The sequence below is a fragment of the Bos javanicus genome, chromosome 1 (genome assembly GCF_032452875.1).
Source record: "Bos javanicus breed banteng chromosome 1, ARS-OSU_banteng_1.0, whole genome shotgun sequence".
Lineage (NCBI taxonomy): Eukaryota > Metazoa > Chordata > Mammalia > Artiodactyla > Bovidae > Bos > Bos javanicus.
Window position 1 is genome coordinate 10,541,164 of NC_083868.1, and position 24,639 is coordinate 10,565,802.

Sequence of the window (24,639 nt, forward strand, 5' to 3'; positions counted from 1 at the left end):
AATTTGTGATTTGAGTTTTGCACTCACTAGGATAATGTATTCTTCACTGGGAGTGATAAAAACCTGCTCAATTTCAGCCATCTCTGTGTTTGTTTTCTGATATGTACACCTGAAGATCAACCCCAGGAATATGAACAATGTGAAAAGTTTAAGCTATTTATAGGCTATCAATCAGTAAACATATTATAGTAGAAATATATGTATTGTAGAATTCGTGAATGGAAAATATCAAATATAAAATTTCTATAAAACATATCTTTACTACTTCAGGATATTCTTCAATAAAGTAAAACATTAATAAAGGTTTTATTATAAGTTAACAATTTACTTAGAAATTTATTTTCTTAGAAATTAACAATCTAAGTACTGATTTAGAACAAATGACCTTTGAATCAGGTTATAACTATTTGAATTTTTAACCTTCCTTAACATATATGACTTATGCCCATTGTTTCATTATGTGAATTATTTGCGGAATATAACCTTTTAATGATGTGGTAAAATGAAGATTGCTAAATAATACTATTTATTCCTCATAAGTTAACTTACTCAGCGATTGAATGTCAAAAATGAAGAGCTCTTTGTAACATCAGGTAAAATATTGCTTTTCTTTTTAACTAGGTATCTACTCTTCTATTGAGAATCCACTTGCTTCAAATGGATTTTAAAAATCCAATAACCCATAAATCCCCAGAGATTCTATAAGAATTAAGTTGACAGAGACACAAACACACTAGCAAGGTTCTATCAATAAAGATAACTTACAAAGACTCTGTTTGCACACTAAATGAAGGCACAATAGTGTGCGAGGTCTCATACTGTGTGGTTTATGAAAAGAAAGTCATTTATGGAAATTCAAAGTACTTGGTTCTCAAAGCCCAAATTTCATTTCCGTATTTTTGTTCTAAAATTAAGATACAAAATTCTTACAATCATTAAGAGAAAAAAATAACATTATTCCAGTAACAGATGTAAGAACCATCATAAATGATTTTACTTAAAGAACTTGGGAAATTTATCCCTATTAATTCATCTCTGAAGTGAGTCAAAATATTCATCAAAAGGTAACAAACTATTTAGCACAATAAAACAAACTCCTATTCTTTAGAAGGTTACATTCTAATGCCATATTCAGAATCCTAACTGTTCTACTCTGCAAAACTATGCACCCTGTAAAGATACTTAATTTACTAAAATAAAATCAAAGTTGTGACAAATCAGGTATAATGAAAATATATCTATAAAAGCTAGTCGCTGTGATTACTGAAATACAGATGAATTAGGGCTAGAAAAGACTAAAGAAAATGAGACACTAAATTCTAAAGCATGACACAAGATGGTCTGATCTCTCACACGTGGGAGTTCTTGGGTCCAAAAATCTTGAACAGTTTTACAACTTGGATGCCAGCACTCAGCACATGACTCTCAGAAATAGAAGTAGCATTTTCATTTTCTCTGGGAAAAACAATTAAGATACAGAATATTTAATGAACACTATTCACCATTAAATTATCATAATTGTAGGGTTGGGCTAGTTAAGGGGAGTAGGAGAGAGATTAATTTTTTCCTATGACAATATTGGAATGAGAATTAACTGAAGAGCTTCAGGCAATTGGGGAAAGCCTAGACATGGTTAAATATTTGAAAACCCTAGAAAACCACACAAATGCAGACAGAGCCTTTAAACTCCAGAAATCATTTGCAAAAAGCATGGAAGTCAGACCAGGAAAGATTACAATACAGCAAACTTGGCTTGGAAGCTCATTTCTGCCTTTTCATGTCTGTAACCACAGCAACAAGCACAGAACTCCAGCACAGAAGAGGTGCTCTCTAAATATTGGTTGAATCAATCAATGAATGAGCCTCAATCTCAAATCTATAGTCCTTTTCTTTTGAAAAATCAAAACAGAACTCCTTGTTCAGTGCTTGACTCAGCAATATGACATTTCCCTTTCTGCTCATTCCCCAGTATCATGCTCTTCTGGACTTTACATAAACTCCTCTGGCCATATATCCACAGAGGCACAATATGGCAGGGAGATGTGTTTTCCATCCCCTGATCATTTAGAGAAAATTATGAATCATTTAGAGAAATTATTCAACTTCTTTGCCCTTTGGGAAACCAATTTAAAACATTTCTAATCTTTGTCCTCCCCCAACCAACAGTTTTTAGTCAATGCTTAATAAAATGTGTTGAAGATTCTGTTTTTGCATGATTCATAATGCTAATAAATTCATCAATCTTATTATCACACATCTTTCTGTAAATGTCAAATAGGATGTAGCTGACAAGGTCATGGCCATTAAAAATAGGTTCATGGACAAACACATTTGTTCTTGACAGGAGTCATCTATGTCTAACCTTTGACTTTCTATGTTTCTATTACTTGAGTATCAACAATTGTACACAATTTTCACATTATTCTGTCACTGTATGTCAAAATTTCCAAACATAAATGCTTATTTTTTATATATTTAAATGGATATCTTTTATTATAATACTTTGTAAATGTCCTTTTTCTGAAAATGGTTTATATCACTTTAACATTTTTTAGAAGTTATCCTCACCTGGGACTGATAAACATTTTCACATACAGTCTTCATTTGAGTTTCTGGGAGGCTGAGCACAAGATAAGGATAAATAAGTCACTAATTCTTTGTAGAAGCATTTCAGAAGAAAGTAGTAAGGAAGGAAGTGAAGGAAGCTTCACTTGGAAGGAAGTGAAGGATAGCAGGGGGAAAAGCAAAGAAAAGATATGGTTTCAGCTGAATTGTAGTCTTAGTTTGATCCCGTAGAGAGTTTTGAAACAAGAGTGACACCACAGACACTGTCCTTTGGTTCAGTTCAGTTGCTCAGTCACGTCCGACTGTTTGCAACCCCATGGACTGTAGTACGCCAGGCCTCCCTGTCCATTACCAACTCCCAGAGCTTACTCAAACTCATGCCCATTGAGTTGGTGATGCCATCCAACCATCTCATCCTCTGTTGTCCCCTTCTCCTCCCACCTTCAGTCTTTCCCAGCATCAGGGTCTTTTTCTAGGAGTCATTGTCATACCTTGACATTGTCCTACCTTGAGACAAAGGAGGAGGACTTTCGTATTTCCTTATCAAGTTGGTTGCGTGCTGCCCTTGGTTGGGGGTGAGGGGTGTTTTCCTCCAGGCCATTCTGGTGAGGTCAGTTTGTTACCAAATCCAAGACTGATTGCTCTGCTCACTGCACAAGAGGCCAATAAATCTAAGAGAAGAGGTGTTGAGCCAAGAAACACAACTTCATTAGGACAGCCAGCAGACTGAGAAGATAGCAGACTAATGTCTCAAAATAACCATCTTAACTGGGTCTGGATGCCAGGTTCTTTTACAGAATGTGGTGGGGGGGTTGTTGAGGAAGTGTAGTAAAAAGGCCATTATTCTTGCAAATATCTCCTGGAATGGCCAGCCTTGGGGAGAGGATGTGTTAATTTCTTCCTTCCTGTAGCCATCCACAGGTGGACAGGGTACTGAACAAAGGCATTTTGGTTTAACATTCAGGCAGAAGAGAAGAGTTCCCCAAGGTAGGCTATTATGTATAAACAGTATGCTTTTACTGAACGAAAGCCATAGGAAGCAAAGGTTAAAGCAAAAGAAACAGATCCAACATGGCATCAGTTCTTCCCTATAATAAATTCTCTAGCAAATGGGGCAGCGGTGGCCTTTAGCAGCTAACACACAGTAGCTGGGATGGGTACGCAAGCCTCCCAGAGCGTTTTTTCCTGGTATTTAATTTGACACACTCCCCCGGAAAAAACAGAGATTCCGACGGCTTGATGGTTGTCTTGCTGTCTTAGTAATACAGGCACGAACCATGTTTTCAATATGTAAACATTTTACTGAATAAAATGGCAGTGATTTGGCAACCCACCACTGACAACTAAAAAATTACAAAGCAGATAAAAATAGAAAGCGTAAGTGGTGCTTATAATAAAACCTTAAATTCCAAATGCAGCCTATCCTAGGAATTCAGTTCTGTACAGAGTACAAATTTCAGTAAATAATGCAACTTTTTATTTTATAAAAGAAAAAAAAACATAAAATGACTCTCAGATTTTTACTACCACAAGTGGTAGTAATTCCAGAAGCTTCTGTACCACATTTAAGTCAGCAGCAGACTTACCAGCACAGGTAGAAGTTTTCCTTTTACCAAGGTAAATTCTCTCTTCACTAATGGCAATGGGCTTACTTTACCAGTGGCCCTTCCCATTGAGCACTGTATGATCTTACGGTACTATATGATCCTAGAGCACTATATGATCTTAGATTGACAGAGTTTAGTTACTGAACTGACACATATTTAGTGTCTTGCAGGTTTCATCATGCCTTCTTCCCTGTTCATTTTGCATGCCATTGATTGTTCCTCTTTTACAAAACGGACTATTTTTAATTAATTTTTATTGGAATATAGTTCCTTTACAATGTGTTAGCTTCTGCCGTGCAGCAAAATGCATCAGTCATACGTATACATATATGCCCTCCTTTTTGGACTTCCTTCCCATTTAGGTCACCACAGTGCATTAGGTAGGGTTCCCTGTACCATACAGCATGTTCTCATTAGTTATCTATTAAAAAAAAAATCTACAAAACAATAAATGCTTGAAGGGGTGCAGAGAAAGGGAACCCTCATGCACTGTTGATGGGAATGTAAATTGATATACCCACTATGCAAAACAATATGGATGTTCATTAAAAAACTAAAAACAGAACTGCCATTTCACCCAGCAGTCCCACTCCTGGGCAAATAACCAAAGAAAACCATAATTCAAAAAGATACATGCACCCCAAATGTTTACGGTTGCATTATTTACAATACTCAGGACACAGAAGCAACCTAAATGTCCATCAACAGAAGAATGGATAAAGAAGATGTGGTATATGTATATGATAGAATATTGCTGCTGCTGCTGCTAAGTCGCTTCAGTCGTGTCCGACTCTGTGCGATCCCATAGACGGCAGCCCACCAGGCTCCCCCGTCACTGGGATTCTCCAGGCAAGAACACTGGAGTGGGTTGCCATTTCCTTCTCCAATGCATGAAAGTGAAAAGTCAAAGTGAGGTTGCTCAGTCGTGTCTGACTCTTAGCGACCCCATGGACTGCAGTCCACCAGGCTCCTCCATCTATGGAGTTTTCCAGGCAAGAGTACTGGAGTGGGGTGCCATTGCCTTCTCCGAATGGAATATTACTCATCCATAAAAAGAACTATTAAAGAAGCAAAACGAGAATATCTCTTAGGTATATCAAGTGGGTGGGAGAACTGGCAAGAGCTCTTCTCCTCCTTTCCTGTGCTTCTGTACATTTGTGACTGAGCCTGTGTTTGGGGACTTTATGTATGGGTACCAAGGCTACCCCTGGTGTCCCCTGTTGCTTATCAGTATGGGCCAAAGTATGAGGGCCAAGGCTCTGGAGCCTGGCATGTGCCCAACTTAAAGGGTTTCGGTGGCAGTATCAGGCCCTTTCTTTTGTATTTGCTTGTTGTGTCACTGCCTTGACCTAGAGGCAGCAAATGAAGGTCAAAGATAACTATGTATAGCTTTCAAAAAGGAAAAGAGGAACCAGTGACCACTGCAAGCATACAAATAAGTATAAAATGTGCACCAGAAACTAACACAATATTATAACTCAACTATACCCCAGTAAAACTGTTGGAGAAAAAAAATGTGATACAGACCCTGATAGAGTCTCGTATACAATCTTGAAGACATAGAAATATCCAAATTTTACAAGAGAACAGAGCAAACACTTGATCTGTGAAGCAATGCGTACTATGAATAGAATGGGATAGGTTCACAACCCACAGTCTGCAGAGACACATCCAAGATTCCAAAGCAAGTATCAGGAGACGATTTGAGGTCAGAAAATAGGTGTGCCCTTTTCATGCATCATGGAAGGTGGGGCTTGCGAAGGATAACTGCAGACTTGAATGTAGGAGTTGGGACTTCTCTTCTATAGGCAGTCAGCACTACTGGGGCACCAAGCCAGGTCTGAAATTCATCTGCTTCCTTTACTCAGAGTTCTTCACTTCAATCTATTTAATCAAAAATCTTATCTATGACTTATCTCTTCATCTCATACAGTTCTATCTGTCCAAGCCTTGGCTATGTTGGGACAATACTAGAATGCTCTTTGGGACTTTTAAAAAGCAATCTATGTGTCACTTTAGAAAGGAGATATTCATAAAATCTGTTTCCCACCTAACATTTGATGACAAATGAGGCAGGCACAGAGAGGTTAATGGCTTGTCTGATGTCACAGAGCTATTTAGTGGGCAGTTGTACATTATTGGATAACCATGTTCTTTTAATCATTAATTCCCACTGGCAGGCTACATATTAAGTAATTATATTGTCCCTTTGAAAATTCTTTATCTTAGACGCAGTTTATGATCCAGCAGTATTTAACTACTTTACCATCATGTTTCTTATTTATGTATCTCCTTACACTGTTCTCTCTTCATGGAAAGTTCCCTGTCTCACCCTGGCCTGTCTCTAAATCCATGTTGCACCTTTTCACCTTTCAGGAAGACTTTCCCAGGGACGCCAAAATGGGTTAGGAACATCTCAATACCTATTTATGTATGGTTTCTCTTCAAAGAGCAGTGAGTGTCTTATCTTTATATTGATGAAGTCTGGTATAATGATTGACAGAGTGTAGGTGCTTACTAAATTTGTAGTGAGTGAATGGATGAATACAAATATATGAAAAAGCAGTGTGAACCAGAAGCTTCTATAAAAACTTATAGACAGTGTGTACAAAGGAGCTAAGAAAAGGTGATAGTTTATTTGGATCATAAAAAAAGAGGCAGGTTAAGAGTTATATTTATTTTCCTGCATAAGGTGGTCTCCAGTTATGCTTGGTACAGAAAAATGTAATACCCCAACTGTCAGGTTCCAACTAGATCTTGAAGAGTCTAAAACCTAAAGAACCCACCAAAGTTGTCTGGTGCCTAAGACATTACCTGATTTGCAATAATTTCTCAGTAATTATTAAGTGAATAAAATGCAGAAAATCTAGGATTGTCACAGGAAAGTGTTTTAGGGAGATTAGGCTAGAATCACAGACTCAATGTTCCCAATTATGAGTATCAAAAGAGGGTTGAAACCCAGCAGCTCTACTCCTAAGTATACAGTTAAGAGAAATAAAAATATATGCTCAAACACACACAAAATATACATTAACATTCATAGCAGCGGTATTCATAATGGCCAGAAGACAGGAGACAACCCAAATGTCTGCCAACCAACACAGCGATAAACAAATTGTGATGTGTGAACACTGGAGTGGGTTGCCATTTCCTTCTCCAATGCAGAAAAGTGAAAGTGAAGTCGCTCAGTCCTGTCCGACTCTTAGCGACCCCATGGACTGCAGCCCACCAGGCTTCCCTGTCCATCACCATGGCATTTTCCAGGCAAGAGTACTGGAGTGGGATGCCATTGCCTTCTCCTATATATATGTATATAAAGGAATATTGTTTGGCCATAAAGGACTGATACATGCTACTACATAGATAAACCTTGAAAACATGGTAAATGCAAGAAGCTTGTTACATAAGACCACATATTACATGATACCAGTCATAGGAAATATCCAGAACAGGGAAATCCATAGAGACAGAAAATGGATGAGCAGCAGCTTAGGGTGCAGTGAGGGAGAGTAGGTTATGACAGCTAAAGGCGATGGGGTTTCTTTTAGAGATGATGGATTGACTGTGACGATAGATGCACACATCTGTAAATATACTAATTTCCACTGAATTGTACACTTCACTAATGCTCTGGGGTGAACTGTATGCCATATGAATTATACCTTAATCAGTCAGTCAGTTCAGTTGCTCAGTCGTGTCTGACTCTCTGCGACCCCATGAACCACAGCACGCCAGGCCTCCCTGTCCATCACCAACTCCCGAAGTCCACCAAGACCCATGTCCATCGAGTCGGTAATGCCATCCAACCATCTCATCCTCTGTCGTCCCCTGCTCCTCCTGCCCTCAATCTTTCCCAGTATCAGGGTCTCTTCCAGTGAGTCAGCTCTCCGCATCACTGTTTAAAAACTAGAGGGAGAGAGAATGCTGAAAGCATCTCAGACTAAAGCCACGCGTAACAATCCTCCCAGTATGTTAATAAGATTCATTTCATTTCAGGCATTTGCTGATGATATTCCAGATTCATTTCTACCCAGCTTATTTGCAAGGCCCCAGTCAGAGCTCATTAATATTCAACCTGTTTAAGCCGACTACTAGGTTGTGAGCCCTTTTCTTTTTTTTTTTTTTGCTGTTGTGTATAAACAGCTGAACCACATAAAAGTTCCTGTCCATGCCACATCCATAGTTTCAATTCCAAACCCACATGTATTTCATGCCCATTATGTGCCAAGCACCTAGCATATGTCATCTCTAAGCCTCACCATAACCCCAGGAAGCAGGTCCTATCACTTCATTTTATAGAGAACGATATGGGACAGAGCTTAGCTAATTGCCATGGTATCACTATGTGCGAACTGAAAGAACGAGGTTTAAGGTACGTGTGTGATTTACATGATCTGTGCTCTATTTGCCAGTTTGTGTCCTCAAAGTCTAGCATGGCAGACAGAAACGCATAAATGTAGCACAAGGGACGGAATAAAGAAGGAGAGAATGGACTGTCTGATAAAGACAACATGATCTGATGTACCACCGTGGAACAGCGCTGTAAAATTCCTGTTTAAAAGCCTGCCCTAATGGCTTGAACAGTGACAGAGTTTTTCCAGGTCTGGGACCACTCGGGCGGGCTGCCTGAAGAGGGAGCTTTTAAATCCTTGTTCTAGCTGAGCAAGCACTTGCACATGCCCAGGTCAATTTCTTTTGAAAAAGACTCACGTTTTTGTTCTCAGTTCTCACTGTCAGCCCTATTCCACCAACACTCGGTGCCAAATTTACTCTAAAGCCATATTTACCTTCTGTGTTAAGATATCCAATTGCTTATATCCTATAGATTGAGCTTCTGCATCCATGGGATTCTCCAGGCAGGAATACTGGAGTGGGTTACCATTTCCTTCTCCAGGGGATCTTCCCGACCCAGGGATCGAACCTGGGTCTCCCGCATTGGAGGCAGACGCTTTAACCTCTGAGCCACTGGGGAAGCCCATACAATGAGCATTGGCACAGAAATCAGAGGCATCATGTTTTATTCCCTAATCGTCATCCTTGCTATTTTTTTGTGTGAGGATATTTGAGGACGCTTCTTTTTCTGCTGCTTCTTTTTCTATATTACACCTTTCCCCCCTTTTCCTTGGTGCATCTTTAGATGCATTCCCCACCTCCCCCAATTGGCAATTTTGAAAGCAGACTGGCCAATTTCCCGTCATTTGCTCCTCTATGAAATGCAAGCTCCTTCTTGCTTGCAATATTCTAGAATACTAAGTTCAGGTTCAAATCAATTAACTCCAGCTTTGTTACCACCTATATGGCAAGTGGTTGTTCACTTTTTCATCCTCTTTTCTCCTCTAAAGTCAGGAACTTCAGCTTTCAGAAAATAAGATCACTTCCACACAAGTGACAGCAAACATGTAGACCTGATTATTAAAAGACTGACATGAGAACAGGTAGAAAAAGAAGCAAGAATCTCTGGAAGCCAAAGTTGGCACAGATTCATCAGGAAATGCATGCCAGACTCACTTCTATTGGATAAGCATGGCTGGCCTGGCGGTTTTGGACTTTAACCGAACATACGACTAAGACTCTCGTGACACTTTTATGGACAAGCTATATTGAGTTAGATAAGAACATAATTAGATATAGTCATGCCTGGTTGGACAATCTTAATAAAAACCTTATAACTGATTGGTATTTAGTAGCCTTGTCTTCACAAACTTACATAAAGCTGCCCAAGGCAAGTATATCAAATGTGGGGATGACTGCAAATATTGTACATGAAGTGAGATTTTAAAATTATCTCAGTATTTAAAAAAAAAACCAAACATCTGCATCACCTAAAAGCCAGGAGGAGGTCAATATCTCAGCATGTGGTTTATAGAAGGAATACAGAAAACTGCTTCCATGCATACTTTTCATCCAAATAAAATGCATGGGGCGCCAGAAGTTTAAGGTCAGGCATGAGTGTGTGGGCACGCTAACGTCACCAAGGCTTCTCAATCATGTAACCTATTATGGTGTGGAATTCTTTGGAATGCTAATTCCAACTTGGAACAGGCTCAGGGGTTTTCACTGCCTTTATTACTTTATAAATCTGCCTGTGTGCGGAGCTCCAGTGTGAGGAGGGAGGGTCAATAAACTAATTCTGCACTCTCTGATATTCTGCTGTTCGTAAGAGAATCTTAACATGTGTCACAATTTCACAAACAATAAAGAGTTGTAAAATACCAGCTACATGAAAAGCTAGGGTACGTGATGGCATAGAGCTTCATTAGCTTTATCGCAATATTCACAATGCATATTCTATTACATAGCAGCAGAAATAGGCTATTTTTATTTGTTACTTATATAATCAACCCTTCTTATACCCATGGATTCAACCAATGGCATATTTGGAAAAAAAGTTCCAGAAAGTTCCAAAAGTTCCACATCAAAATAAATAAAGGCTTGGCACAGATGAGTGCTATAACCTTTCTGTTCTAAACACTGTAACCCTAGGTCCTTCTTCAACTCATAGGAACTGGAAGAGAGTGGAGATGAAAGACAGCTACCGGGTATTATGAGATAGGGAGGCGGCACCCTGGCATGTTCACATGGAAGGAAAATCATGTTAAATCAAATTATTTTCTACCAGAGGTGTCTAGGAATGAGAGAAAAAGTTCCTAAGGGCCAGCCATCCAATGTCTTTTCTTTGAATGGTGTGAAAGGTGAGGGAGCTCCAGGATGAAACTGCTACTTATACCCAGAAATGTGTCTGACTCCCAAGGGACTGAAAAAAGAGCTGGCTATACTGCGGAACCTGGAGACTCAGTCATACACGGAATAATTATCACTGAAGACTAATTCCAAAAAGAAGTCAGCCTGTGAGTGAATGCACACCACTGTGCCTGCCTGAGCATCTTTTTTTTTTTTTTAATATTTACTTATTTATTTGCCTGCAGGTCTTAGTTCGGGTCTAAGCGGCAGCACGCAGAATCCTCGTTACAGCCTGTGGGATCTTTCGTTATGGCCCACAGTCTCCAGGGCACGTGGGCTCAGTAGTTGTAGCTCACGGGCTTAGTTGCTCCTCAGTGGGATCTTAGTTCCCAGACCAGGGGTCAAAAGCTCTTCCCCTGCATTGCAAGGCAGATTTTTAACCACTGGAACCAGTCAATCCTAAAGGAAATCAGTCCTGAATACTCATTGGAAGGACTGATGTTGAAGCTGAAACTCCAATACTTTGGCCACCCAATGTGAAGAACCAACTCATTGGAAAAAACCCTGATGCTGGGAAAGATTGAAGGCAGGAGGAGAAGGGGATGACAGAGGATGAGATGGTTGGATGGCATCACCGATGCAATGGACACGAGTTTGAGTAAACTCCGGGAGTTGGTGATGGACAGGGAGGCCTGGCGTGCTGCGGTCCATGGGGTCGCAAAGAGTTGGACACGACTGAGCGACTGAACTGACTGACTGACACCAGGGAAGTTCCCCGAGCTTCTTCATCTTGATTGCAAAACACCTCTCGTGGACGTTTCCTAGGCGTTGAATTGAGACTAATAAGACAGCCGTAAAGACTTGAGTTACTCCAGCTCCAATTCTAACATCTTGGTCTCCCTTCTGCTACGTATGGCCTGCATATGGCTTTGGGGGCTGTTTAGAGATTTTGGTGGAAAAGTACCAAGCAATGTGCGTTGAATCTGATTTTGTTAAATTCCCAGTAGCTTCCAAGCGGTTGAGATTGAAATGGTATAACTGATTTTAAGCAAATCTAGGACCTCTTTTGGTATGTAGGTCCAAAATTAGTAGCGAATTTTATACTCTTCAAGATTTAATCCAGGGTAGCTGTTTGGGCTCTAGAATTATCTGAAACCAAGATTGGTGTTTTCACCATTGTCCCTGTTTATTTCCATCTCATTTTACTCTTCCTCTGAGAAAGGAAGCAGGCCTGCCTGGTTCCCCTTTCTATTCCATCAGTATCTCTTACCAGGCTTCACAAACTCACCAGAGCAAGGTGCTTATCTGGATGGTCCCATGAGGTTTAGATAACACAACCTGTTTTTACTGATAGTTGGAAAACAGAAATGACAACATTCCTTTCTTGACAGGGCTCCCTAAGCCTTTTCCTTATTTTTCTTTTTGGTACAATAATGAAGGTTGACAGGGCCCCTTGACACCATTAGTGGTAAATGAATTTTTCAATAAGGACTAACAGAGAAAAAGTGCAGAAGTTCAGATTTATTTTTTTGACCCAAAGAGTCCTCTTTCTCCTTATGCCTTTGCTTTCTATGTATCCATGCGTGCTCAGTCACTCAGCTGTGTCCAACTCTTTTGCAACCCTACGGACTATAGCCCAGCCAGGCTTCTCTGTCCATGGGATTCTCCAGGCAAGAATACTGGCTGCTGCTGCTGCTAAGTCACTTCAGTCGTGTTCAACTCTGTGCGACCCCAGAGACAGCGGCCCACCAGTGTCCCCTGTCCCTGGGATTCTCCAGGCAAGAACACTGGAGTGGGTTGCAATTTCCTCCTCCAAGGGATCTTCCCTACCCAAGGATCAAACCTGGGTCTCCTGTGTCTCCTGCATTGCAGGCGGATTCTTTACCACTGAGCCACCGTCAAGTCTCCTTTCTATGTATTCTTTATGAAAATTTTCAGCAAAAGCATCTTAAAATTAATCCAATAGTTGTCTCCTTCAAGTCTCCTTCCTGGAACTCTTCAGGTATCAACATCAGGTCCTGGCTGCTTCTTAAGGGCCCCATCTCAAAACATTAAAGGCAGGACAGGAAACTCAAGCCTTATCCTGAGGCTTACCTTTGTAAACTTAGCAACACTTCCTGCTTTTCACATAAGAAAACTTAAAGGGAGTCAGTCTCAACTGTGAATTGGATTCTGTCCCATTTCTCCCCCAAACTGGGAAGGAGCTGGTCAAATACTTGCATGTTTGGACTATAAATATTCAAAGACTCTAATCTGGTATCTTCCATATAATACACATTTTAACTCCTACTTTAAACTTTCAGAATGCTTTTTATGGCATCTGTTATGCCCTACTTTAAAATGTCTGTCAACCTAATATTTTTACTCTTTTTCCTTTATTTATTTATCTTCAAGGTCATGCGTGGAAACACCTTTTAGTGGAAAGAACCCATCTGCTTTGGCAAAAATGTACACTATAAACCTTCATTTCTGCAAGGGTGTAAATAAATAAATAAATAATCCAAGAGTCTATTAAATGCCTTTGAAGCAGAGTTCCCTAAAGCTTGCAGCAGGCAACACTGGTACCAGGAGTCGATGCGGCAAACAACACAAAAACAGGGGAGGGGGACAAACCAGCATTCAGAAGCTACCCTCTTTAAAATTCAAAGTGCACGGCAGCATCGTAAAGGGTTGTAGGCATTCTAAAGAAAAGGGTATTTGTTTCATTTTATTTAACCGCTTATTTCTCAAACTTATTTGATTACAGACTCTTTTCCTGTATGAACAAACAAATGGTAATACACTGCTATACTAGGGTTCCACAGTACACAGTTTGGAAACCGTGCTAGATGATGCCATTTTTTCCTTCAAAAATTCAAAATTCTTCACTTTTCAAAATTTTTATTTATTTATTGCTTGCTGCCCTGGGTCTTCAAGGCTGTGAGCAAGCTTTCTCTGGTTATGATGAGTAGGCCCTACTCTCATGGGCTTCTCACTGCCGTGGCTTCTCTTTTTGCGGAGCGTGGGCTGCAGACCCAGCGGGCTTCGATAGTTGAGGCTCGCCGGTTTGGTTGCACCATGGTACGTGGAACCTTCCCCGATTGAGGAATCGAACCCATGTTCCCAGCTTTGACAGGTGGATTCTTAACGACTGTACCACCAGAGAAGTCCCTACTCTTCATTCTTCCAAAAAGGATAATTCCAATGCATTCCTCTATTGGAAAATAATCTCGAGATAGAAATACAGCTCACTTCTTTCTCACACTGTATTTACAGGGGTATCTAAGGTTCATCTCACAAATAGGAAATTTCCAAGTGACTAGTTGGTTCTTATAAGTAAACATGAAAGCACATCTTCTTTAAAAAAACAAAACACCTCATCTGAATTGTCAACAGCTCACCGGCTGGGGGTAAATTATCTATTAATCACAGTCACATCTTCAATGTTCATCTCTCACTTGCCTTTCCTTGTTTTTCTCTGTCACACTTAAGGTACTTCCTCTTGTATGTACTTCTGACCCCTAAATAAAAACTAAAAATTGAATTTATTATTCCCCTCATTAAAAAAATCGTAATCAATGATGTGCCAGTAAGACAAAGCAGGTACAAATCTTCCCTCCGCCATCCTTTTTTGGTTGATTTAACCTCTCTCACCTCCTCATTTGTGACATGGAGGGTCACCCAACACCACAGACAAGTAAGTATTCTGTGAGATCCTGTGTCTAAAGTCCCCAGCTTGGTCAACAGCAATCTCGACGCTTTAGCAGTCATAAAGTGCCTTCCCATGATGTCTTCACAAACTTTTTCCAGTCATACCTGGAATCTGTGGAATTCCCTTCTGTTTTTCCCAATCCCAACTTTGTCATCCTCCAAATTCCCCTACAACTTCTCTACTGACAGACCCTGCTTTAGAAATGTTAGAATATGTCAGATGATTCGAAAACCTGTAGTGAGGAACAGCCCACCCCCAACCCCAGTTCATCTGACCAAGGTTCCTCAGCTCCTGAAATATTAACACATCTCCCCCACCGCTAACTCCCACTTATCAGCTCCACCAAGAACACTCTTGATGTATTCATATAACCTTTCCTTAAAACATTTTCCTCTTTGAACACCTCTTCGTCATGTCTCTGATTAACCATTTCCAATGAAACAGGTCTACGATTCTAATTTTCCTCTGATGAGTTCACATATACATTCGCAAGCTGTACTTCCTGATGCACACTTTCACTCTTCCTTTTTACAAATGTTTTAATTGAGATAATTGACACATTGCATTGTATTGGTTTTAACTATACAGGAATGATTTGATACATGGATATATTGTGAAATGCTCACCACAATGTGTGTGCGCTCAGTCCCTTCAGTCATGTCCACCTCTTTGCGAACCAGGCTCCTCTGTCCATGGGGATTCTCCAGGCAAGACTACTGGAGTGGGCTGCCATGCCCTCATCCAGGGGATCTTCCCAACCCAGGGATCGAACCTGCATCTCCTTCATTACAGGCAGACTCTCTGCTGACTGAACCACCAGGGAAGCCCCGTCATCACAGTAAGTTTAGTCAATATCCTTCACCACCACAGTTACACATTTTTTTTCTCTTGTGATGAGAATTTTTTAAGATCTACTCTGATAGCAACTTTCAAATACACACTACAGTACTGTTAACTATAATCACCATTCAGTATGGCTTTTATTCCTGCAGATACTTTTCTCACATAAACATAAGCTCTTTAAGGGAAGTGAATGTATTAGTTTTTCACTCTGCCCACAGTGGAAGTGTAAAAACTTTTGATTGATCCAATTGCCTGGTGAATCCCATGGACAGAGGATACTGGCTGGCTACAGTCCATGTCATTGAGAGTCAGACACAACTGAAGCAACTAAGCACACCAATACTACACACTTTCATTCCTAAGAGTTATATTTATTTTTTTATGTTTTAATTGGAAGATAATTGCTTTACAATATTGTGCTGGTTTCTGCTGTACAACAACTCAAATCAGCCATAATTATAATTACGTATACATGTATGTGTGTATATATATCCTTTCCTTCTTGAGCCTAGTGTTACATTTACTTTGGAATAAGTTACACATGAAACAGAAAATATTAATTGAGGGATACAGCCAAATTAGATTATAGCAAAGTTGGGGTAGTTACTTAGGGGCAAAAGTTGTATACCAAATAACTGTGAAGCTTTTATTTATTTGGTTGTTGGTTTGTGCATTTGTTCTGTCATTCAGGATATAGTTTATTTACAAAATGCGTTCAGGAATACTCAAGGTTTATCTGCCTGGAATCTTCCCAATCATTTTAGGTATAGGTAACATTTGTCTAGCTACAGCCTTCACTAGGATTCTGAAAGCTGAATCCACTCATGGGAGACTCAAGAACTTCTCTCTCTTTAAAAAGGAGACCATGGGCAACAACCCCTAGGCACTAGGTCAGTTCAGTCGCTCAATCGTGTCCGACTCTGCGACTCCATGGACTGCAGCACACCAGGCTTCCCTGACCATCACCAACTTCCAAAGCTTTGCCATTTTCTTCCACTGGAGAAGGGAATGGCAAACCACTTCAGTATTCTTGCCTTGGGAACCCCGTGAACAGTACGAAAAGGCATGATGAGTGGAGATAAAGAGGCCTGGTTGCCTTGGAGCCCAAGAGCCCTCAGGTTCAATGTTCATCTCACTGTTGAGTGTTGGCTGTGGCCCCAGGCCACGGAAATCCTGGTGTGAGCTGGGACTTCTGGCAGCAGCTTAGGGGAGAGACTCTTCCTGACCACATGAATGGGATGTGATTGGTCCTCCATCCTGCAGGAGGTGGTCAGCCCCATGCAATCCTCTCAACACTTCCAGCAAGCAGGCTTTTCAAGCACTGTGCCCTCCACAGAGAGGATGCCTGCCTTTCATGCACTTGGCACATGCCCTGGGGAGTGGTGGAGGGTTCCCCCTAATTCTTGGCATATTGCCCAATTCTACATTATTGGAATACAAATGAGCAGTCTGATAAAAGAGTAACCTTGAGTCTGCTCTCATTTTGGTGTCAAAAAAAGTAAATCACTCACAAATCTGGAACTTTTATTAACAACACATTACTCGGGGACCCACCTAACTTACTCTAGGTTAAAAGTCACTGTGATCACTGACAGCCCCTGGGAAGATCAATGTAAGATTAATCCAAGGATATTATTATCCTGGTCACCCAAGTGACAGCTATGTGAACTCCTGTTCTCACAAGAAAAGAGAACTGGTTTCTATTGCAAACTATGCATGGTGCTGGGTGATTTCCATTTGTCACATCACCTGATGAATATTCAGAAATGGAGGTTCTGGTAGGTCCCACAACTATATCCAAAAGTGAAATGTAAGTATTCAGGTTTTCTCAAAGTCTGAGTCCTTTATGATTAATGCACGTTGGTGCCCTATTACCCAAGTCCTCTAAAGAAGCAAACCCATGTAATGTCCATATGGTCTCCATTAAATCTTCTTGCTACTGGATCGATTTTTCTCACTTCTTACCTCTGGGGTTGGCATATATGGCCTATTTTTTTCTCCACTCTTGTTATTCCATAAAATATAGGAATATTCTTTTAACTGAGTCCTTGTGGCAGTCTTGGAATTACCATCATTCTTCAAACAAGTCATGTAAACCAGCTGCCAGCAGTGGTCTCTGGTTAAACATTTAATATTAATATTATTGTCGCATAGAATTACTCCTGAAATACATTAAGCTTATTTGTAAACTATCTCTTATCTGAAGCTGAAGGCTGTCTCTGAAGCACCTTTGTGTAGTGATTGCAGAGGACTAATTTGTAAAGTATTGTATTGTTTGAAGATATATGAACTCTTAGATGCACTAGTGAAGTTAAGGTCCATGAATGAAGAAGTAACGTAAGAAATAGGGCAAATAAAATGTTGCAACGTCTATATACACGAAGATCTGTTAGCTATGTGCAGTTAAATACAGGCATGTTAAGGGTTAATTATTCATTTAAAATGTCTTTATAGCTGCTCATTAACAAGAAAGAAAAAAAAATCCTACGATGTGAAAAACTGCACCCATTCTTGAGAGAAAGAATTTTGTTATGAAAACCTTGAATGCTATGTACAGTTTTGACTTCTGTAGATACCGAAGGCTGTAGTGGAGATGAAGAAATATATAATGCCCTCTGTCTTGCTGCTGCTGCTGCTGCTAAGTCACTTCAGTTGTGTCCGACTCTGTGCGACCCCATAGACAGCAACCCATCAGGCTCCTCTGTCCCTGGGATTCTCCAGGCAAGAATACTGGAGTGGGTTGCCATTTCCTTCTCCAATGCATGCATGCATGCTAAGTCGCTTCAGTCATGCCCGACTCTGTGACCCTATGGACAGCAGCCCACCAGGCTCCTCTATCCATGGGATTCTCTAGGCAAGAGTACTGGAATGGGTTGCCATTGCCTTCTCCAGCCCTCTGTCTTAGAGAAGGTAAAAAGAGATGAGAGAAACATGCAACTCAAGATTGACTTCTGGGCCACAAAGAGGAATCAGCATGAATTTTTAGAAAGGAAGATGGGTTGAGAAGCATGTGAAACTCTCAAATACATCACAGTATCTGTCATAACAGCTAATACTCAGCCTGCCAGCACCTCTACAGAAGGTACCATAATTTACAACACTATTAGAAATTTGAAGTAACCAAGACATCTAAATATTCAACTGAAAGGCAGCCAAAGAAACCACTCTGGTTACCTAGGAGGCATGCCGGTTTCAAAAGGATGTGAATAAAAGGTGGCAAGAATCTACCCTCAAGAATAAATAGCAGAGTAGCTTAAATGTGAGGATAGTTTTAGGGATTCTGACATGGACTGAAGCATGTTCCCCCAAAATTCATATGCTGCAGCCTAGTTACCGGGACCTCAGAATGTGACTTCATGAGGGATAGGGGGTTTCAAAGGGGTGCTTCAGTTAAAAGCAGGTCATCAGAGTCGACCCTAATCCAACCTGAGCAGGGTCCGTAGAAGATGAGGAGATTAGGATGTGTAGAAAGAGAAGCCAAGGGTGTGCATTCACAGAAGAAAGGCCCAGTGGGGACACAGCAAGCATGGCCAGCAGTAAGCTAAGGACAGAGGCCTCAGAGGCCTCCAGCCCTGCGAGCACCCCGACTTGGACTTGTGCCTCCTGGAACCGAGAAAACAAATTTATGTTGTTTAAGCCATCCAGTCTGGTATTTTGTTACGGCAGCTCTAACAAACTAATACAGATTTTAAATGTCAATATAAGCTTAAGCTTTGCTAAAAATGATCAAAGAAGAAACGTAAAAGAACATTTTCTTTACTTGCAGAACCAGATGATCTTGGTTAAGCCGGTTGCTTGGATAAGTTAGCTGCTGGGATCATGATGCAACGTCAAGGAACGATGGAAGGAAAGTAGAATTCCTCAATTTCCTTCTATTGAGCTGAATGATCTTCCAACTGAAAAGGGCAGATGAACCACTGATCACTGGTACTAAATGTCAAAGAACAGTGGCAGGATTATAGAGCAAGTCTTAGCTGTTCTAAATAAGCACCTGTTCTAGAATGAATTGCATCTCCATCCCCCTGCTCCAAATTCCTATGCTGAAGTCTTAACCTCTAGTAACTCAAAATATGACTACAATTGGAGGCAGGGCCTTTTTTTAAAAAATCTTTTGGCCATGCTGTGTAGCATGCGGGATCTTAGCTCCCCAACAAAGTGATGGATCCCTAGTCCTCTGCACTGGCAGTTCGGAGTCTTGACCACTGGACCACCAGGGAAGCTCCAGAGATAGGGTCTTTAAAGAGGTAATTAAGTTAAAATGAGGTCTTCAGGGTGGCCTCTAATCTAATACAACCTGTGTCTTTAGAAGAGAGAATCAGCACACAGACACACAGAGAAGACCACATGAAGACAGAGGAAGAAGGTGGCCGTCTACAAGTGGAGAGAGGCCCCAGAGGAAATCTACCTTATGAGCACCTTTATCATGGACTTCTAGCTTCCAGAACTGTGAGAAAACAAACTGCTGCTGTTGACGCTGCCCAGACTGTGATACTTTGTTATGGTAACCCTAGCCAACTAATACAGCCCCCACCTTCTGGCTCAGACTATAATTGGTTTTGAAGGAAATCATAAAACTCCTAGAAGAAAACATAGGCAAAGCACTCTTTGACATAAATTGTAGCCATATATTTTTTTGGCTCTGTCTCCTAAAGCAAAGGAAATAAAAGCAGAAATGAACAAATGGGATCTAATTAAACTTAAAAGCTTTTGCACAGCAAAGGAACTCATTGACAAAACAAAAAGACAGCCCACAGAATGGAAGAAAGTATTTGCAAATGATATGACTGATAAGGGTTTAATATTTAAAATGTATAAACGGTTCATACCACTCAATATAAAAAAAAAATCTGATTAAAACATGAGCAGAAGACCCGAATAGACATTTTTCCAAAGAAGACATGCAGATGGCTAAAACTCACAAGAAAAGATGCTAGACATTATTAGTCATTAGAGAAATGCAATTTAAAACCGCAATGAGATATTGCCTCATACCTTTTAGAACAGCTAAAGCAAGAAAGAAGCATACAAATCTAAAAGAACACAAATACCAAGTGTTGGTAAGGATATGGAGAAAAGGGTGCCTGGTAGACTGTCGGTGGGAGTCTAAACTGGTGCAGCTGCTGTGGTAAACAGAAGGAGGTTTCTCAAAAACTAAAAACAGAAGTACCATAGGACCCAGCAATCCCACACTTGAGTCTATATCCAAAAAGGGAAAACACTAATTCAAAAAGACATACACACCCCGATGTTCACAGAAGCATTATAAGCATTATTTATAACAGACAAGATAATGGAAGCCACCTAAGTGTCCACCAACATGTGAACGGATGATGTGGTACACACACACACACAAACACACACACAGTGGAGTACTACTCAGCCACAGAAAAGAAGGAAATTTTGCCATTTGCAACAACATGAATGAACTTGGAGGGTATTATGTAAGTGAAATAAGTCAGACAGAGAAAGACAAATACTGTATGAGATCACTCATATGTGGAATGGAAAAAATAAAACAAATTAGTGAATGTGACAAAAAAGAAACAGATTCGCAGCTAAAGAGAACAAACTAGTGGTTACCAAGCAGGGAGAGGGAAGAAAGGAAGGGCAAGACCGGGGTAGGGGATTAAGAGGTGCAAACTACTATGTAAAAGCTACAGGGATATTCTATACAGCACAAGGAATATGGCCAATATTTTACAACGACTATAAATGGAGTATAACCTTTACAAACTGTGAATATTATGCTGAAACTTATATTACAAATCAACTATACCCCAGTAAGGGCTTCCTTGGTGGCTCAGACGGTAAAGACTACTGCAATACAGGAGACCCGGCTTCAGTTCCTGGGTTGGGAAAATCCACTCCAGTATTCCTGACCAGAGAATTCCATGGACAGAGGATCCTGGCGAGTGATCGTCTACGGAGTTGCAAAGAGTTGGACATGACTGAGCAACTAACACACGCACATACCCCAGTTAGAAAAAAAAATGATTGTTTTTGGTGACATTGGCAGGGCACAGATAACACCCTAAAAAAAGGTGACAGAGATGCGGCTCAGCAGCACTATACATAAAGCAGACGGGAGGTGTGGTAGCAAACGTGACCAACGTGAGGCCACCCAATCCAATTCAACACTCACCTGCAGACTGAGGTGGGCAACGGACTCCTTCACACTGCAGTGACCACAGCAGTCTTGGAGCACTGTGAAAAGACACGAGACACACCACACTCAGAGGAGTGTGGAAGGAACCGGAAACAGGTGCCACTGTGCCATTTGCACAGCTGTTGAAGGGAGCGGCTGTGTTACTTTCTGAAGACAGGACCCTGGAGTAACATGGAAACTGCTGGTTTTATTGATGTGGAGGTCTGTGGTGTGGAAAAGACTGGCTTGGCTTGGTCACAGAACTGCAACAGGGACATCTGAGTGGGAGGTTACAGGAAAAGGATGTGGGCTTTAAGTGGGGTTAAGACTTTTGGAGTAACCAGAGCAGTCCAAAGACAATGCATTGTCTGAAGAGCTAGTGAATGTCTCCTAAGCTGGGGCCTTTGGGTCTGGCCTGGAAATGTGGAGATCGAAGCCAATGGGTCGGTAGTCCCTTTCCCAGGGTTTACAGTTCTAACTAGAGAAGTTCTGGTATTTACTCCTCAGAGGATCCTGAAGATAACCTCGGGGCAGGAAATGGCATTAACAGCAGAACAGAGACACTGGCTGAAAAGCAAAACCAACAGAATCTCTGAGTGGTGATGAAGCAGGAAAAAGAGTGAAGAATGACCATCATTCCGACTCAGTCAGCAGCTAATCATCTTTCCTTGGGGAAGGTCTTTTTCAGGGATGGGTGAGTGAGGTGGGTCTCAACAGTGGGAAGGGCATATGCCACACCAAAGAACTTGTATTTTCAGAGATTATAACCTCACCTCTCTATGTTTGAGTTTTGTGCCCAATAAAAGTCCCTTAACTCTTAAAAAAATGCTTCCTCCCTGCCAGGACTAGCTCCAGGGACATGCAGTCTGTTGGGTCACACTTGGTCCCGTGCTCAGGGCACCATGTGTGGTTAACGTTCTGCTGTTACCATCTTAAAATTCTTAATTTGGGAACAAAGGGTCCCACTGTTTAGTTTTGTGCTGGACCCTGTAAATTGTGTAGCTGGCCCGGCTCCATCCCCATCTTTAAGTCATACTCCTATCTGCATGCAGATGACCTGATGGATGGATGTGAGTCTGAGTGAACTCCAGAGTTGGTGATGGACAGGGAGGCCTGGCATGCTACAATTCATGCGACTGAACTGAACTGAACTGCCCTCAGTTGCTCCTATAAACCTAGGATAGACAGAACTGTAGTGGTGGGTCAACATGTCTGGAAGAAACTGGGTTTTTGCTGTGACTGGGGCTTTTTTCCCCCTGTAGTCCCAACTACTTGTCATTTACTTGCTGTCAGATTTGGGAGGAGGTCTTCAGAGTCCTAATTTATAAATGAGAAGAATAACAGTAAGGGCCTCACGAGCTTCCATGGAAAGGAAATGACATAAAGCTTGTCAACAAATGGACTTCCCTGGTGGCTCAGTGGTAAATAATTCACGGGTTCAATCCCTGGGTTGGGAAGATCCCCTGGAGAAGGAAATGGCAACCCACTCCAGTATTCTTGCCTGGGAAATCCCACTGCCGGAGGAGCCTGGTGGGTTACAGTCCATGGGGGCACAGAGTGGAAGTGTCTGCGCAACTCAACAATAACAACAGAGGTAAACAAACAATCCGAGGCAACACATTATTTGTTATTATTTGTGGAGGACCTTCAAAGGTCATTCATGGGAAAAAGTAATCCACGAGTCAGGCTTGAATTGGATACTTAGGGGGCTGAAGACAGAAGACTACGTCTAAGGCAGCTGGCAGAGAAACAGGGTCCTCCGGAAGGAAGCAGGCACCCTCTGGCTGAGCTAAGATCCCACCTCTGACTCCCTGGCTTCTTTCCCTTCCCTCCAGGCCGGCTGGGGACCCTGCCTCGGTGACTGAGGCCCTTTTAGGTCAAGAGCAGGGGATACATTTGGGCAGTGGAGAAGGCAATGGCACCCCCCTCCAGTACTCCTGCCTGGAAAATCCCATGGGTGGAGGAGCCTGGTGGGCCGCAGTCCATTGGGTTGCGAAGAGTCAGACACGACTGAGCGACTTCACTTTCACTTTTCACTTTCATGCATTGGAGAAGGAAATGGCAACCCACTCCAGTGTTCTTGCCTGGAGAATCCCGGGGACGGGGGAGCCTGGTGGGCTGCCATTTATGGGGTCGCACAGAGTCGGACACGACTGAAGCGACTTAGCAGCAGCAGCAGCAGCAGACCATCCTAGGTTCATTGGACACTAACCCGACACTGGATGGTTTGTGTTTAATCGAGGAGAAAGTGGCTTCCCAGAAGGTTCATTTCTGTGATTTAGGACAGGCACAAGCAAGAACAAGGACAGACTTTGAGCTATTGGGGTCGAACGGGAGTCATCTTTCGAGACCCTTCCCCTCTTAACTTTCACTTCACCCACATCTCAGATATTACATCCCTGCCTGATTAAAAAACACCACCACCACCTCCCATATGGTCTTCCCTTTCTCAAACCAAAACAATTTTTTTTTTTTTTAAACAAAATCTTCTCTCAAGGAGAACTAAATAGGTCGCCGCTTCTTCTCCAGGTCCGGCGCCTTTCTCCTTCGGTTTGGTCTAAAGATAGAAATTCCAGGTTCCTCGTGGCTGCTTTTGACTGGGGCGGGGCAGAGGAGGGGGGAGGCTTTTGCTCTCCGATTTCTTTGCAATAGGATTGCAAAGAAATCCTATTTCCTTTAAGCTTGTTTCGTTCTCTTCCAGAAACGCCTCCCCGACCTCTCCAAACCGAGACAGAGAGGGGAAAAAAAAAAAAAAATCCGAAATGCGGATTAAAACGCACCCAGCAGCAGTCCTTTATACTACACCCCTGAGAGGCCTGCGGAGTCCGATGAGTCAAGCTGGCGGCTAGGAGCGGAGAGCGCCCTCGACTTTTCTGGAACCCAGACGTTCTAGGGCTCCCCTTTCCCTGCCCTTGCACCATCCCTCTTCCGACCCCAGCTTTCTCCCTCCTACTGCTCCGGGGCCCGGGCAGTCGGCGGCCGGGGAAGGCGCGCACCGGGGAGCCGGGGGAGCCGCACCTGTGGGCGCCTTGTGGGGCGCGGGCCCCTCCCGGCCGAGCGGGCGCAGCTCCCCGGCGGCTCCGCTAGGGGTCTCTCTCGGGTGCCGA

At 41.9% G+C, this 24,639-nt stretch overlaps 1 long non-coding RNA gene and 1 other non-coding gene across 2 annotated transcripts; both read right to left on the bottom strand.

Moving 5' to 3' along the window:
• Positions 1 to 972: 972 nt before the first annotated feature.
• On the bottom strand, positions 973 to 24,556 carry LOC133251937 (uncharacterized). The gene is made up of 5 exons (XR_009737784.1): positions 24,313 to 24,556; positions 21,530 to 21,591; positions 3,073 to 3,236; positions 2,569 to 2,620; positions 973 to 1,455 (listed from the first exon to the last, which is right to left on the bottom strand). It is a non-coding gene; the product is annotated as an uncharacterized LOC133251937 (long non-coding RNA).
• TRNAW-CCA (transfer RNA tryptophan (anticodon CCA)) lies at positions 9,073 to 9,144 on the bottom strand. Its single transcript has one exon. It is a non-coding gene; the product is annotated as a tRNA-Trp (tRNA).
• Positions 24,557 to 24,639: the final 83 nt, after the last annotated feature.